At 35.8% G+C, this 15,162-nt stretch overlaps 1 protein-coding gene across 7 annotated transcripts in view; it reads right to left on the bottom strand.

The window, feature by feature from the left end:
• Positions 1–15,162, bottom strand: part of LOC138696941 (proteasome inhibitor PI31 subunit-like) — a 70,257-nt gene that overhangs the window by 31,651 nt on the left and 23,444 nt on the right. The window contains exon 4 of one of the 7 annotated variants that reach the window (XR_011331498.1): positions 7,693–7,776. The exons of 5 other annotated variants lie outside the window; for them this stretch is intronic. The gene's annotated coding sequence lies outside the window, so the exon portion shown is untranslated. The remainder of the gene's footprint in view (positions 1–7,692; positions 7,777–15,162) is intronic. One more of the 7 variants, XR_011331497.1, reaches the window with a different exon arrangement.

Here is a 15,162-nt window from a genome sequence, read left to right as displayed (position 1 = left end):
ATAGATAATAAACAAACACGTTTGCACTTTATTTAACAGGCCGATGAATCCAAGGCAGCGGCCTGAATAACACATGTTCATGTCCTGCACAGATCTCATGTATCGTTAACAGAAGCATCAATACTATAGCAACGTGTAGCGATATTTAGTTGCCGCAAAATGAAACAAATATTACACAACGTTAACAAACAGTTTTACATAATATGAAAAAATAATTTATCTTTCTAAAAAGAACCATGACTATCTCTGCGTTCAATATAGCTAAATGGATAATAATTTACACATTCAAATCCAAGTTATGTGCATTAGTTTTGAATTGGCAACATTACATTAACATTTGGCGCGGAACTCTAACTCATAGACAAATAACGTCTCCAACAACCCTGCCATCTAGCGAAATTTCTGCATTACTGTGCTCTAGCAGGCGGAATATTAACTACTGAGTCAAATTGAATTCGGCTCAAAGTCTGCCATAAGAAACGCAAATAAACTAGAAGCAGTAGCCTTTTGTACAGTGTTATATGGACGCAGGTAGTGCAGCAGCGAAGTGGCTCCAACATTCGGAAAAACGCTGCAAGAGTGCATCCGGATATGTGCGTGCGCTCGTTCAAATGAAATACAAATAAAATGTATAAACTATTACAACTGCTTTCTAGGATATTATTTTTGTTTCTTTCATTGGTGGTGCCATGGCACACTGGCACTACCCCAAAAGCCGCCCCTGCATCGCACTTAAGACGATCGATAGTTAGCAGTAGTTGTATAAACAGATAACTTGTAACAATGAATACAATTTTAGAGAACTGAATGAGACTGGCAGTGTACAAGACGAAAACAATCGTAGCAGACTGCATGCTTTGACCTAGGAGATTCTAGTGAAAAAATGACATTTTTAAATAAAGCTATGTGTTTTATTTATATTTTAATGTAATAACTAGACTTCGTTGAATTGCCACACGCAGCATGCTATCAGGTTGCCGATGTATGGTAGTATAGAGGAGGTGAGCGACCACCCGGTCTCGTAGTATAAGCAGTTTATGTTAAGAGTTGTGACCGGTCCAAATAGATAGAGCAGCTACAGCTAATGTATACCTATGTGAGCACTTGTTTTTGCATTACTGTGGTTGGAATAGTCAAAGCTTAACATTTGTTCAGTGCAGACAAGAATTCAATCAAACATACTACAATGAGAGTGTTGCTGTTCCAAATAATTGCCCCTGGAATACCCTTACCCCCGCAGCCAGTCTTGACCCGTTGGGGAACGTGGTTGGATGCCGTTCATTATTATGCAGAATATTACGGCAAAATAATGGAGGTAACTGATGCATTGGATAGCACAGACAGTTCCGCTGTTGCAGCTGTAAAATCATTGCCTTCTGAACAGCTATTGGAAGATATTCTGTTAATTGAGTCTAATTTTAAAATCGTGTCCAAAAGCATCATCCTGTTAGAATCGTCTAAACTACAATTCTCAGAAGCCCTTAATATAGTGTACTGTATAACGTATCACAAACCGTTATCCAAAATAACAATTCACTAATTTCAGAAAAAGTGAAATGTAAGTTGGGAACATTAGTGCTAAAAATTCTCCTATTCACAACTTCGTATTATAAATGACATGCTATCAGGTCACGACAAGATGTCTGAAGTTGGTGTACTAAAAAGTAGTGACTTTCGGTTCTTCAAATATGCACCTACTACATCGTGTGATGTTGAACGTACATTTTCCCAATATAAAAAGTGTTTGAGTGACCATCGGAGGTTCACTTTGCAGTCGCTCAAAATGTACGTAACTGTTCACTGCAATGCACATATTCAAGGATGATGTGAGTATCTTACATTACATTTTAAGAGTTAATATATCTCACTACAAAATAATTGTGTATTTACATGTTTAGACATTTCCTACTTCAATGATCATTCATTATATTTCTTGAATGCAGGATACAAGTTTTATTGTAACCGCAGTATACTGCTCAGTATTTACATTAGAGGCATACCGGTACTCCATCCGTTGCACGTCCTCTTCTCATACAGTCTATACTGCGTGCATAGTAAACCATACGATTCTCGTGGCAATTCCACGAAAGTCTAGTAATAACAATCTACAGTAATGAGTGACTCTTCTAGAGACTTTTCCTTATCAGCAGATTATGCGACAGAAAGTCAGTAGCACAACTGCAGGCTTTAAAGTTTTAAATCTGTGTATGTGTTTGTTCATTTCAGACACTCCATTAATATTTACTATGCTAAAGCCTTTGACAACAGTGAGAGAAATATTTTCTTTAACTATTACAAAATAAAAATATTCGAAATATATTATTACAACAAACCAGGTACTTTCTGACAATATTAGGAGAGATATTTTCTTTAACATATTACAAAAAAAAAATACATTAGAAATTCATTATTACCAATATGATGATGTTGTTCAAATGCCTAGACGTTTGGCAACAAAGCCATTAGTTCTCTTGCACTCCAGTATTTTTTTTTACGTACAGAATCTCCTTTTGTGCGAGATCGTGCATATTTGCTTGTTTACCGCACAGAACCAATATGCAGTAAGTGTGAAATACCACATTCAGTATTACCAACGTAACACACATAACAATTTCCCCTCTTCTTACCGCTTAAGCGCGACATTCATTTTACTGCTTTAGGCTTTTAACATATTATTTTTAGAGACGTTTAACATAGTAATAATTATAAATTGGAAACTTACCACTGCAATTTCACCTAAATTGCAATGTTAATTATTGTTTTTAAATATTTGCAAAAATTAAGTAAAGTCTACTACTCCACGAAACTTATTGCATTCCTGATACAAGTAACATTAAGGAAGCCGTGAAAAAATCAACAAGATTCCAGATGCCGATGTTATTACTGCAATATGTTATATAAATAATATTGTTAAAATATTAAAATGAAAAATAAATCATTACATAACCTTACCGTTTGTTTTAAATTCGCATTTATAGACTGGGGGAAAAAAAAGACAGACGTATATCACGGCCTGCTGGAGTATAGTAAACACACAAAACATTTTATAGCAACAATGTTGAAGAAAGATATTTTGGTTTTCCGAAGTTGCCGTCATTAAACAGAAACCAACATGGAGATTTCATTGCAACTAATTATAAATTCGTCTTTCAGGTATGTAATAAACTATCTTCGCACAAAATAATGTACGATACACGAGCAGTATGTTTGTTTTCATGTTCTCGGAAATTAAAAAAGCTCAACTACGTTTCGCTTTTTCAATCTTTTCCTCGAACATGAAAACGTCAACATACCGCTCTTGTAATGTATATTACTATTGTAGGGGTCTATATCTTCATAAATGTTCTAAGTTCACAGGTTAATTAGAATTGCATAAGAACACACAAAAGGAAGAGTTAAGTATTACAATCTTGTGTAGATGTTCTGCCAGACAGTCATGACTTGTAATTAATCAGTACATTGCAACTGCAGATTTTTGCGGTAATTGAACAATTCCTGGATTACTTCTTGCCTTCAGCATTGTTTTTGCAGTTCTATATGTGCATTCATTGAAATTTTCCCTTGATTAGCAGTTTTACAGAATAGTAGGATAAACTTCTTTGAATTTTTTTGCAGGATTTCTGTGCAGCAGATTCATTTTCAATCAAACCACAATGTGATGGGATCCATTGAAGAATAAAGTTTCGTTTTAATTTTCTTACATGAGATATCACTTTTCTGCATTCACAACAAATATACAAATGCAAAAATAATTTAGTAATACTGCAGTTGCTTCTTTTAAAAGTCCTATACCTAGATATCGCATAAGATCTAGGTTCTAATATGAATATTCAAAGTTCAGCTAGTTACCTCTACTTCCGTTTTGTTCTGGAACATGAAGTACAACCAATCAATTCCTTATATAGGTTTTGGTTAAGAAATTTTTTAGTGAACATCCAGTATCATTACTTCAGACAGGATTTTCATGCACTATCAAATCGTAAAATACAGTAGCATGCAAATTAATCTGAACAACGTAATTACTTATGCAAAAACACTCAAACGGGATAAAAAAAGAATCTAAGACATACCTCAGTAATCTATTTGGCCTCCCTTGTTCCTAATAACAGCTCTGAGACGATTTGGCATGGATTCCACTAATTTCCCACAAATATTCTTCATTTCTTCATCGCGAAACCATACACCAATGAGGGCAGAAATCATCATCTTCATTTTTTGCATTCTTCTTTTGCAAATTGACCACAAGTTCTCAATGGGGTTGATGTCGGGTGAGTTGCCTGGCCAGGGGAGTACCTGAATATTCTTCTTGTTGAAGAATTCTGTAGTTTTTCGAGACGTATGGCATGGTGCCAGGTCTTGTTGGAACACACCTCTGACATTCGGAAATGATTTTTGCAGCTGGGGTACGATTCTGGTTTCCAATAAGTGAATATATTTGTCAGAATTCATCATTCCCTTGATAGGTATTAATGCTCCAGGCCCTTCATGTGTAAAACAACCCCAGAACATTACTTTGGGGGGGGGGGTATTTGGGTGCTTGTTGGAGATGAGCTGCTGTTACTTTTTTGGATCCTTTCCATATGTAAGAAACACGGTGGCAGTGGACCTCGAAATGAGACTCATCGGAAAAAAGTACATTCTTCCAGTCATTCACTGTCCAGTGTTGATGTAATTTTGCCCACATTAAGCGTTTTTTGCACATAACAGGGGTTAGCAGTTGCTTCTTAATAGGCTTACGAGCCCTTCGTCCAGCTTCCAAAAGCCTACGCCGCACTGTTGTGACGTGAATATTCGCCCCAGTGGTAGCCATTAACTCGCAGGTTAAGTCGACAGCAGTTAGTCTAGGATTTAATTTACTTTTCCTGACAATTAAACGATCATCTGCAGGTGAAGTCTTCCTTTTCCGGCCACAGTTTCCTTTTTTCTGGGGTGTGATGGATCCAGTCTCCCTGTATCGTTTTATGATCGAATTAACAGTAGCCAAACCGATGTGACATTCTGCAGCAATTTGCCTCTGTGTCATAGAAGAATGCTCTGCTAATGTTATAATTTTAGACCGTTTTCGTGGCGTTGTAACCATTTGTGAAGACGACAGAATGTACACAGGATTGCAGTATTAAGTTTCCAACACAACTGAAATGCTTATAAGTACAAAGCGACAGGCAAAATGTCACATATTATAAAAAAAATAATAATAAATTTAACAGAAGAAATACTGAAATCAGAAGTAAACACTGAAATACTAAAACAATTGTCTTTAGAGACAATTAATATTAGATACCTCCACAAAACTGGTTTCATTTATACACTGACGGATCCTTGATCTCCAGAGAATAAGGTGCCCGTGCAGGTGTTACGTGCTGTCTCTTCTCACTTTATAGATCTCTTGGGTATGGAACAACAAGTTTTGATGGAGAAATCATTGCAATAAGTGAAAGTCTCAGGAATCTTCTATGCCACATCAGTAAATTTAAAAATGCAGTTATATTGTCAGACTCCAAAGCAGCTATTCTATCAATAGTCTCTAAACACACACCTTCATCTCAAACAGCAGAAATAACTAAAATGCTCTCTCAATTAATATCACTCAATAAAAGAATTTGTATTCCAATGGATACCATCCCATTGTGGAATCCTGGGAAACGAGAATGCGGATGCTTTAGCAAAGAAGGGCAGCACTGTTACTTACAGACCTGTTACTAAATCTACGTATTACTCTGTGAAAAGATTTATTAAATCTACATACTTAGACTTCAACAAACAAAATTTGATAACACAATCCCAAGGGAAAAAATGGAACTCTCTGCATCAAAATCCACAGTTAATTCCCGATTTACCACGAAAATCGTCTGTAGCTGCATTTAGATTGGCAACAGGCCATGATTGTTTGGCCAAACACCTGCATAGAATTGGAATATATCAGTCCCCTAACTGTCCATTGTGCAACTCAAACCAAAAAATGGATTCGGAACACCTCAAAATCTGTGCTTCAGTGGCTGGTCATGATAATATCTTTGAAAAATATTGGAGTGCAAGAGGTCAAATGACTTTATTGTCAAACGCCTGGCATTAGAAAACAACAACATAAAAAAATAATGACAGACCTTCAACAATGGAATTACACGTACTACAGATGTCAATTAAAGCGGTATGAGCAGCTGTGAGGCCAACAATGACAGAAAATGTAAAAATATGTCGTGTTCGGATTAATTTGCACGCTACTGTAAGTCAATATTTTGATAATGAAAGTTTTACATAAGCCTATATTTCACTCATTTATTTTTTTTTTTTTTCTTCTTAATGCCATGATGATCTAGAACTAGTGATTTTATCAGATGAACTGACTGCCTGCATGCCAAGCACTGACCAAGTACACCAAATTCACATGCAATATGTTCAAGGTTGACGGAAATAATGTTTTCTAAAATAGGCCTATATTATCCTAAATATTTAATTTGTACTAAAAGTAGTAATATTTACATATTCACTGCAACAATCACAATAAATTACTTCACCATCTGTTCCAAGATATTCTTTTCCCTTGATCCACTGTGCCGCAAGATCTCTTCTCGAACATTTAGTCGGGGGCATTACAGCACTTCACAGATCACCACAAAACACAAATACAGTAGCTCATTCACAAAACACCTGTACATGTAGCCTACTACAGACCTTCTACCTATCCACCTGTCCAAATTAAAGGCATGTTAGGGGAAAGTGTTAAGCCTCATTCACAATGAAAATTAAACATAACGTAAACATTAACATAAGCACATAAACATATGCCACAAACTTAAGTAGCCAAGGCCCATTCACAATGAAAATTTAACATAACGTAAACATAACACTTGTGTGGAAACAAACACACTGAATGAACAAAACTACAGAATCTATTACATAAAAATGGAGAATTGCACAATGACTGACGATGTAGTTATTCAATTTATGTTTCTAATAACTACAATGGCATCAGTATATGGCTTTCAATACTTGAAATCAAAGAAACGGAGATGTAAAATAATCAACTTTTCGTCATATGATTCCATGTTGTGCGCCTAGCTATCATCACGGCCAATAGATCAAAATATTGCCTGTAGGCAAAGCCCATGAGATGTTAAACAAAAAGTGAAAACACGCTTTCCGCTTGTGTACTGTTTCCAAATCGCATAAACATAAGCATGGAAGTTTGGAGTTTGCAAACTTTCATGTTAACGTCTTATGATTAAGATTAAGTTTATGCTTATGTAATTCATTGTGAATGCTTTCATTAAATAACATGGACACAAGGTTTTATGCTTACGTTATGTTTATGTTTAATTTTCATTGTGAATGGGCCTTTATTGTCGCCAAACTACAAAGTATGGAAGGGAGCAGAAGAGGCACCCTTCTAATAATAATTTTAGCCTCAGGGTAAGATTTGTATAGGACAGGAGTGTGGAATTCCAGTGAATACAATGAGAGGATTAGCTGGTAAAGTTCAAAGTCCTCAGGTAGAAACCCTGCAAACCGTTAGCATTTCACTAATATTTTTCAGTACCTACATATACTCAAATACTGTAAGCTCAGAAACACCAAACTCTATGAGGCAACATTTATAAAATGCAGAATCATGCGATTTAACATAAAATATGCAATGAAACTATAAAAATGGACGTAATATGCAACACAACAATCAAAATTAATATTACTTACTGATTAGGTTCTCGTTCTGAAGCCCCGGCAGGAATGTAGGTCATGTGGTGAGCAAGCAGCAGTAAGAACCCAAATTAAGTAAAGCTGGTAGGAATGTAGATCATGCGGTTAGTAACAATAAGCCCTGGTTCACACGAGCGGAATGTCTGCGGAATGGCAGTCGCGCGGCGGCCGCACTGTTATGAGGCCACACGAGCGGATAAAAGACGGACGGAAGGATTTGAGATGGACAGTCGCCATAGATGCTAATCACCATGCAGTACTAGTGTACTTCGAAATGCAATTATTGATAAGAAAAGTAAAGATGAAGACATTGAGTACATCCAATAGTCAACAGTCCTTTATTACAAGGAACTTTTCATGTGTTGTTTAACTAGTTGCGCAAGGAGGAATCAGTTTATTTTAATTAACTTCAAAATGACATTTCCCAGCTTCGATGAATTTTATTGTATCATACTCTGAAAAATGCCTTCAGAAAGAATATATTAACGTAAGACTGGCTATATCTCCAATAGAATGCTTTCTATAACATTTATGGCGAATTAATGCCAATAGTTGTATGCATTTAATTGTTGAAATGAATAAGTAATAAGTGTATTTAATTTCGTATTCACTTTGGAGAAAATATATTACTGTACGTGTATTACTGGTACTTTAGTAGAAGGGGATTAGAAGGAATTATCAATAATAAATATAGTTTACTGGAATGAAATATGTTAAGGTTACCGTTTCTTTTATTTTCAGGAACTGAAATGTTATCAGCGTTATCACTTTTTATTAAAAAGTACATAGAGAAATTAATAAAGTAAAAGGTATTATTGTATAGGCTTATGCGACAAATATTTTTTTTTTAGTAGGTTATTTTACGACGCTTTATCAACAGCTTAGGTTACTTAGCGTCTGAATGGGATGAAGGTGATAATGCCGGTGAAATGAGTCCGGGGTCCAACACCGAAAGTTACCCAGCATTTGCTCATATAGGGTTGAGGGAAAACCTCGGAAAAAAACCTCAACCAGGTAACTTGCCCCGACCGGGAATCGAACCCGGGCCACCTGGTTTCACGGCCAGACGCGCTGACCGTTACTCCACAGGTGTGGACTGACAAATATTTGACAAGGACTATTTATTAACACATTTCCTTTCTGCGTTAGAATGTTCCAAGAAAGTGAGAAACAGTACACAACAAATTTCAAACAAAGCTGAACATTTTTTGTTTCTGTCCTTGTACTCTTCATTTTGAATGTCCTAAATATATGAGCCGTTCAGAGCAGAAGTGGTGTAAGTTAGAAATGGGTAATGAGGTTTAAAGTTAACATTCTGTAAAATACAGCACAAAGTAGCAATTAATATTCAGTTTATTTAAACTATTAGTAGTCAGTGGATAGCACGAAGGACATATTAATTGCTACTTTGCGCTATATTTTATAAAATTTCTACTTTAAACCTCATTACCCAATCTTGACTTACACCACTTTTGCGCTGAATGGCTCAAATAGCCTTTTCTCATTCTCGATCACCTCAACGTCAACTTTCTCTACATCTATATCACTCATCGAATACAATCACAATGTGCAATTCACCACTACAAGTTAAAAAAAATGCAACAGCCAGTACTACAATACATGTGTGATATGTCGACTGTGACTCAAGCAGACGTTACAGAGGTTTTCTTGGGGTACTCCCATTTCCCTCTACCATTCCACCAACACTCTCACTTTCCTCTCATCTATCATTTGCAATAGTAAAAGGGCTTACAGATTTCCGATGCTGATATAGGAAAGGTTTGGGGGTCATATAGGATGTCTGTCAGCCGACGATGACAAGAAGGGCTTGGGACTCCGGTCCCTGAGACTTATCAGGCTACTTGTTCGTGAAATGGGACCTAGCTCTATTAGGGACTGATGCAGGATGGCCTACCTGTCAGCATCAGATTCACGAATGTCAGTCAGGTCACCTGTCAGATTTGGACAATCGTCGGATATAGGCCTATAGACATACAAAGGGCCAAAGCATGCCTAAGGTACCGAGTCCTGCTCTCGTAAAAGCCAAGATATGTCATCTGGACACTCGCCGCCAAACTGCCGCGTCCGCTCGTGTGATTGATACAATATAATTCAATAGCCCGTAGCGAACTTGCGGCCACCATGCGGCGTCCGTTCCGTTATGGGCGATGCGGCTGGCATGCGGAGACATTCCGCTGCCGCAGACTGTCCGTCCTGTGTGAACTGTTACATTTAACTTAGTGTGCCATAGAAAATGGTGCGGCTGCCGTTCTGCAGACATTCCGCTCGTGTGAACCGGGGCTAAGGAGGCACAGATGATGTGATGATTATGATGCTTTTTCATGGTGTGCTTTGTTTCAGTAATTTTCTATATGAAATGAACAAGAAGGTGTTAAGAAAAATATGAATTACAAATAGCAAGCAATTTGTTTGGAACGAAGTATTTCTTCTGCTTTCTAACGGTCTTACTAATAAAAACTCTTATACAGACGTTTAACTGTTCTTGTTTATAAGTCGTGTATAAATTCCTTACTACATACATCATGTATAACAATACAACTGTTACACGGCTACTTCATAGTTTCATCATCATTTTATTACAAAAGGTAATAAATTAACAGATTCTCTATAAAATCCGATGGTGTGTGCTAGTGTGCCGCACTAAGTATCAATAGTACAACTGGGTCTGATCAATTACAAAGCTACAGTCGTGGACAAATTATTATCAAAATTGAAGATTTTTATGATAATTCTGTTTACAAAATTTGACTTTTCAATTTAGACTACAGTTGACAATTTTGCATATTTCCATCATTATAGTAGACAGAAATATGCAAAAAATGGCAACTGTAGTTTAAGTTGAAGAGCCAAATTTTGTAAAAATACATAATAATAAAACTCTTTAATTTTGCTAAAAATTTATAAATATGCAAAAATGTCAACTACAGTCAAAATTGAAGAGTCAAATTTTGTAAAAATATAAAATAAAAATCTTCACTTTTGATAATAATTTGAAAATATCCAAAATTTGCACTGTAGTCCAAATTGAAGAGATGAAGTTGGCAAGAATATATAATAAAAATCTTCAGTTTTGCTAATAATTTGTAAATATGCAAAAATATAAAATGTAGTCCAAATTGAAGAGTCAAATTTTCTAAAAATATACAATACAAATCTTCAATTTTGCTAATAATTTGGAAGTACGCAAAAATGTCAACTGTAGTCTGAATTGAAGAATCATATTTTGTAAAAATATATAATAAAAATCTTCAATTGTGCTAATAATTTGTCCACGTCTGTATATTTTGATCAGAGTACAGCTAGAAAAATATTATTCTAATTATTCTGTGCTTTTTGTTTTGTTCTTCTGTGGTTACAAGGTAACCATCATCATAAAATGACAATTTATATGAACAGCTGTGGCCATTTTTTCTCTATATACAGCACGTAAACAAGGGGTTTTGTGTGCATTACTGCAAAGCAATTCCCATGTATAGTTACACGCTGCATATTCATCCATTATTTATGCATGGTTTATTAGTAACGTTTCCTGTAACAATTCTGTATAAGTCTCGTGTAAAAATTATACACTGTTTATTAGTAAGACCGTTAATGCATTACATAAATGCAGTATAGAATAAAATGGAACAAATATGAACATGAAAAACAATCAAGCAGTTTATTTCTACTGTTGTAATATTTGTTGAAGTGCACTGTACTGCTGTCATGTTCAATGTTTATTTATTTATTTATTCTGGTAGAGTTAATGCAATGAGGCTTTCTCTGCCACACTATCAGAAGTGAAATATACATTGAAACAATAGTAATAACAAAAGTAGTAAAATTAATGGTAATACTTAAATACTGGGTGTTCATTTCAAAGTGTGTCATGACGTCACTGTTGTTGGGTCACCGATTTGAAGTGAGTTTCAGCTGATATGTTAGAGAAGTTGCCTATTATTTAAGGTGTTCTTCAATCTGAACTTGAGAACGTGTACGGTATAACTTGAACGTCATAGCAACAGATAGCGGTCTCTACGGTCTGTGTGCTACCATAGCCTCTTTCGAACTGTGTTTTGCGCCGGCAAGTCGTACGCAGGGTATTTGTTATCATCGGTTGCGAACGGTAACATTCCACAACACAAATCAAATGCTCCGTGTCCATGTTGACCGTCGAAGTTAATGTCAACAAATACATAAGTAATCGTCTTAACCCTCTCCCCATATCCCGACAGTACGTATTTCCAAACAGTTCACATTCCTGCCACTACCGGCGTTATCGTACGTATCGGTACGTACTCTTCAGAATGAACGCCGTACTTGCTAGCCATCTTCTCTGCCTCTTAGGTTATACACCTGAGCTGCGGAAGTGTAGGAAGATTGAATTCTATAGGCTCATCAGCTAGCCACATGACGGCATACAGCGAGCCAAGACACATTTTGAACTGAACACCCAGTATAAAATCGTTATCATGCACATTAAGGAGCATAAATAAAATGAAATATTGAATAACAATTTATACAAACAAACAGAATAACCTATAAAAATCAGCTAAACTCACAAATCAATTCCATGTAAAAGTAATTCTTAATTCTTAATTTAAATTGATTAACTATTCGGCAATCCCTGACATGACGAGGTAAAGAGTTCCATAGGCAATAAACTGACATGGTGAAAGATAAGAAATAAAAAGAGGTATGGTGACGAGGAATGGATAATAAAGTCTGATGTTGATTTCACAATGTTGTAAGGTATACAAAGCGACTTCAGATACTTTGAAGTAGAAGAGAGTAATATTCTAAATAGAACAGATAAAGAATGTGCTGTTCTCCACTCCTTTAGATGGACCCATAAAAGAGCTTCAAAAGATGGTGTTAGATGATCAAATCTACGAATACTGCAGATGAAGTGGACACACATTACGAATACGTTGTAGTCTTTCAGTTAAATTGGTAGTCATATTTATCATGAGAGAATCGCAGTAACCAAAATGGGGCATCCCTACCAATTGAACAATGTTTCTTTTTATGGAAAGAGGCAGACAATTTCGCAAATGATTTAGAGAGTGGAACAATGAAAATACTTTGTTACAGATGTGAGTCACTTGGCTATTCCAATTTAGATCTTTGTCCATTAATAATCCAAGATTTTTACAGTGTTGCTATAATTAATAAATGACCCATTTACTGTTAGTCTCGGTATGGTTTTGTCGTTAATTTTGTACTGAGCAAGCGCTGATGTCCCATTACATTGCCTGCGATTTTCCTAGGTTTAACCTTAATCCGAACTTCTGAGCCCACAGATAGAGTTCAAGTCTTCAGTCATTGTGGCCACCGCATCAGTTAGTTCATCAGGATGAGAGTGAATATAGATAGATCTCTAAATCGTCAGCAAACACGTGTGATGTATTATGTTTGTCAAGTCCTTAATATACATCATAAATAATAGAGGACCTAGTACAGACCCTTGAGAAACTCCAGACTTGTGATGCGCCATTCAGAAGAGTAATCACCAACTAATGTACACTGCTGGAGGTCATGAAGGTAAGATTGAAACCAGGCGACAGCATTGTCAAATAGATTTAAGTTACTCAATTTACACAAAAGGAGTTCAATATCAATGAACGTTTGTGTGAGGAAAAAAAATGTAATTAGTTTTTACAACTTCTTGTTAGAATACAGGGGTTGAAATGAAATTTTAAGCATTATACTCTATTTTTGTAAATTATATTATATTATGACTTAAAATGTAGGCTATATAATTCAAGCCATATCACCACAGTATAGGTATTCATACACTAAGGAAACTTCGCCATTTTTTCTGCTAGACAGACATGAGTGTGCATACAGATAGCGATCCCACTACTACTAACATTACTGGGAAACTCAGTTGTTTACATGTTATGGTGATGAACTGATGATACAGGAGCAAAAGATTTATTAGAAGAATGAGGGTTTCAAAAGGAATCGTATTTTTCAGACTTTAAATTGCAGGAACAACAAAGGACGTTCTGTAGACCTCTGGAAAAAGAACTAAGGAGTGCTTTGTATGGAGTGTGGCATTGTATGAGACAGAAATGAAGCGAAGCGAATAGAAGCATTTGAAATGTGGATATGGAGAAGAATGTAATGTGTGAAGTGGACAGACAGAATAAGAAATGAAACTGTGTTGGAAAGAGTGGGTGAAGAAAGAATGATGCTGAAACTGATCAGGAAGAGGAAAAGGAATTGACTGATTCACTAGCTGAGAAGAAACTGCCTACTGAAGGATGCACTGGAAGGAATGGTGAATGGAAGAAGAGTTCAGGACAGAAGAAGATATGAGATGATAGACGACATTAAGATATATGGATCATCTTTTCTCAATCGTACTATCAGGGACTGGAATGCTTTACCTGCAGACTTACTAAAGGCTTTACCAACAACCAAAAATGCATTTAAAAATAGGCTTCAGGACCTTACTAATAGACGGTAATTATACACAGTAGTTAAAGGGTGTAAATGATATGTTGTTATTAAAGTGTTGTATCAGTGAAGAATTATGTTGTGTCAGTGAAGTGTGTTGTATCAGTGAAGAAGTATGTCGTGTCAGTGAAGTGTGCTGTGTAAGTGAAACGTGTTCCTGTCAGTGAAGCTTTATAGTTCATAGTAGCAGTGCAAAGTATTTGAACAGTGAAATGTTTTTGAAGTGTTAGTGAAATCAGAATAGAATCAGTGAAATGTGTCGTAGTTCCAGTGCAGTGAGTGAGTTGACAGCGAAATGAGTGTAATGTGGAAAGGTATTTGTGCAGATATGAACATATACTCGGGGGTTTTAGTTCGATCTTAGTTTTAAGATACAAATTAGAATATTTCAAATGTTATTTTAAGTGATCGTTTCATTTAATTTAGTGTATTCCCTGTTGTTGTTGTTGTTGTTATTATTATTATAATTATTAGTATTAGTATTAATTATTAGTATTATTATTAATTGTATTTTTAATTAATAAGTTTATTATTGTCATTATTGAGTGTAATTAGTTACCACTGCCACCGGGTATATACCCATTGCAGTGTGAATAAATACATACCTACATACATACATACATACATACATACATACATACATACGAGGAGACAAAGAAGAAGGCAGAAAATAGGAAAGATTGGAGAAAGTTGGGTTTGCGATGAAAGACCTACCCTTGGGCAGAACACTGAATGAATGAATGAATGAATGAATGAATGAATGAATGAATGAATGAATGAATGAATGAATGAACGAACGAACGAAGAGACGAAACCCAGAATTGCATTTTTCGCTTTCTCCAAATATCCGAATTTTTATATTTCTATTTCGTTTAATCGTTCGGTTAAATTCTGCTGTAATTATTCCAGATGTAAAATGTAGTTTATAAATATTCGGCAAGAGAACTTGCTAAAATAAAATGCAAAACAGAACACTTCTAGAACAGCCAGTTTATGAATTTC

This window comes from Periplaneta americana, chromosome 3 (assembly GCF_040183065.1).
Source record: "Periplaneta americana isolate PAMFEO1 chromosome 3, P.americana_PAMFEO1_priV1, whole genome shotgun sequence".
NCBI classification, from domain to species: Eukaryota; Metazoa; Arthropoda; class Insecta; order Blattodea; family Blattidae; genus Periplaneta; species Periplaneta americana.
The sequence above is the reverse complement of the archived record's forward strand: the minus strand, read 5'-3'. Positions and strand labels throughout refer to the sequence as shown.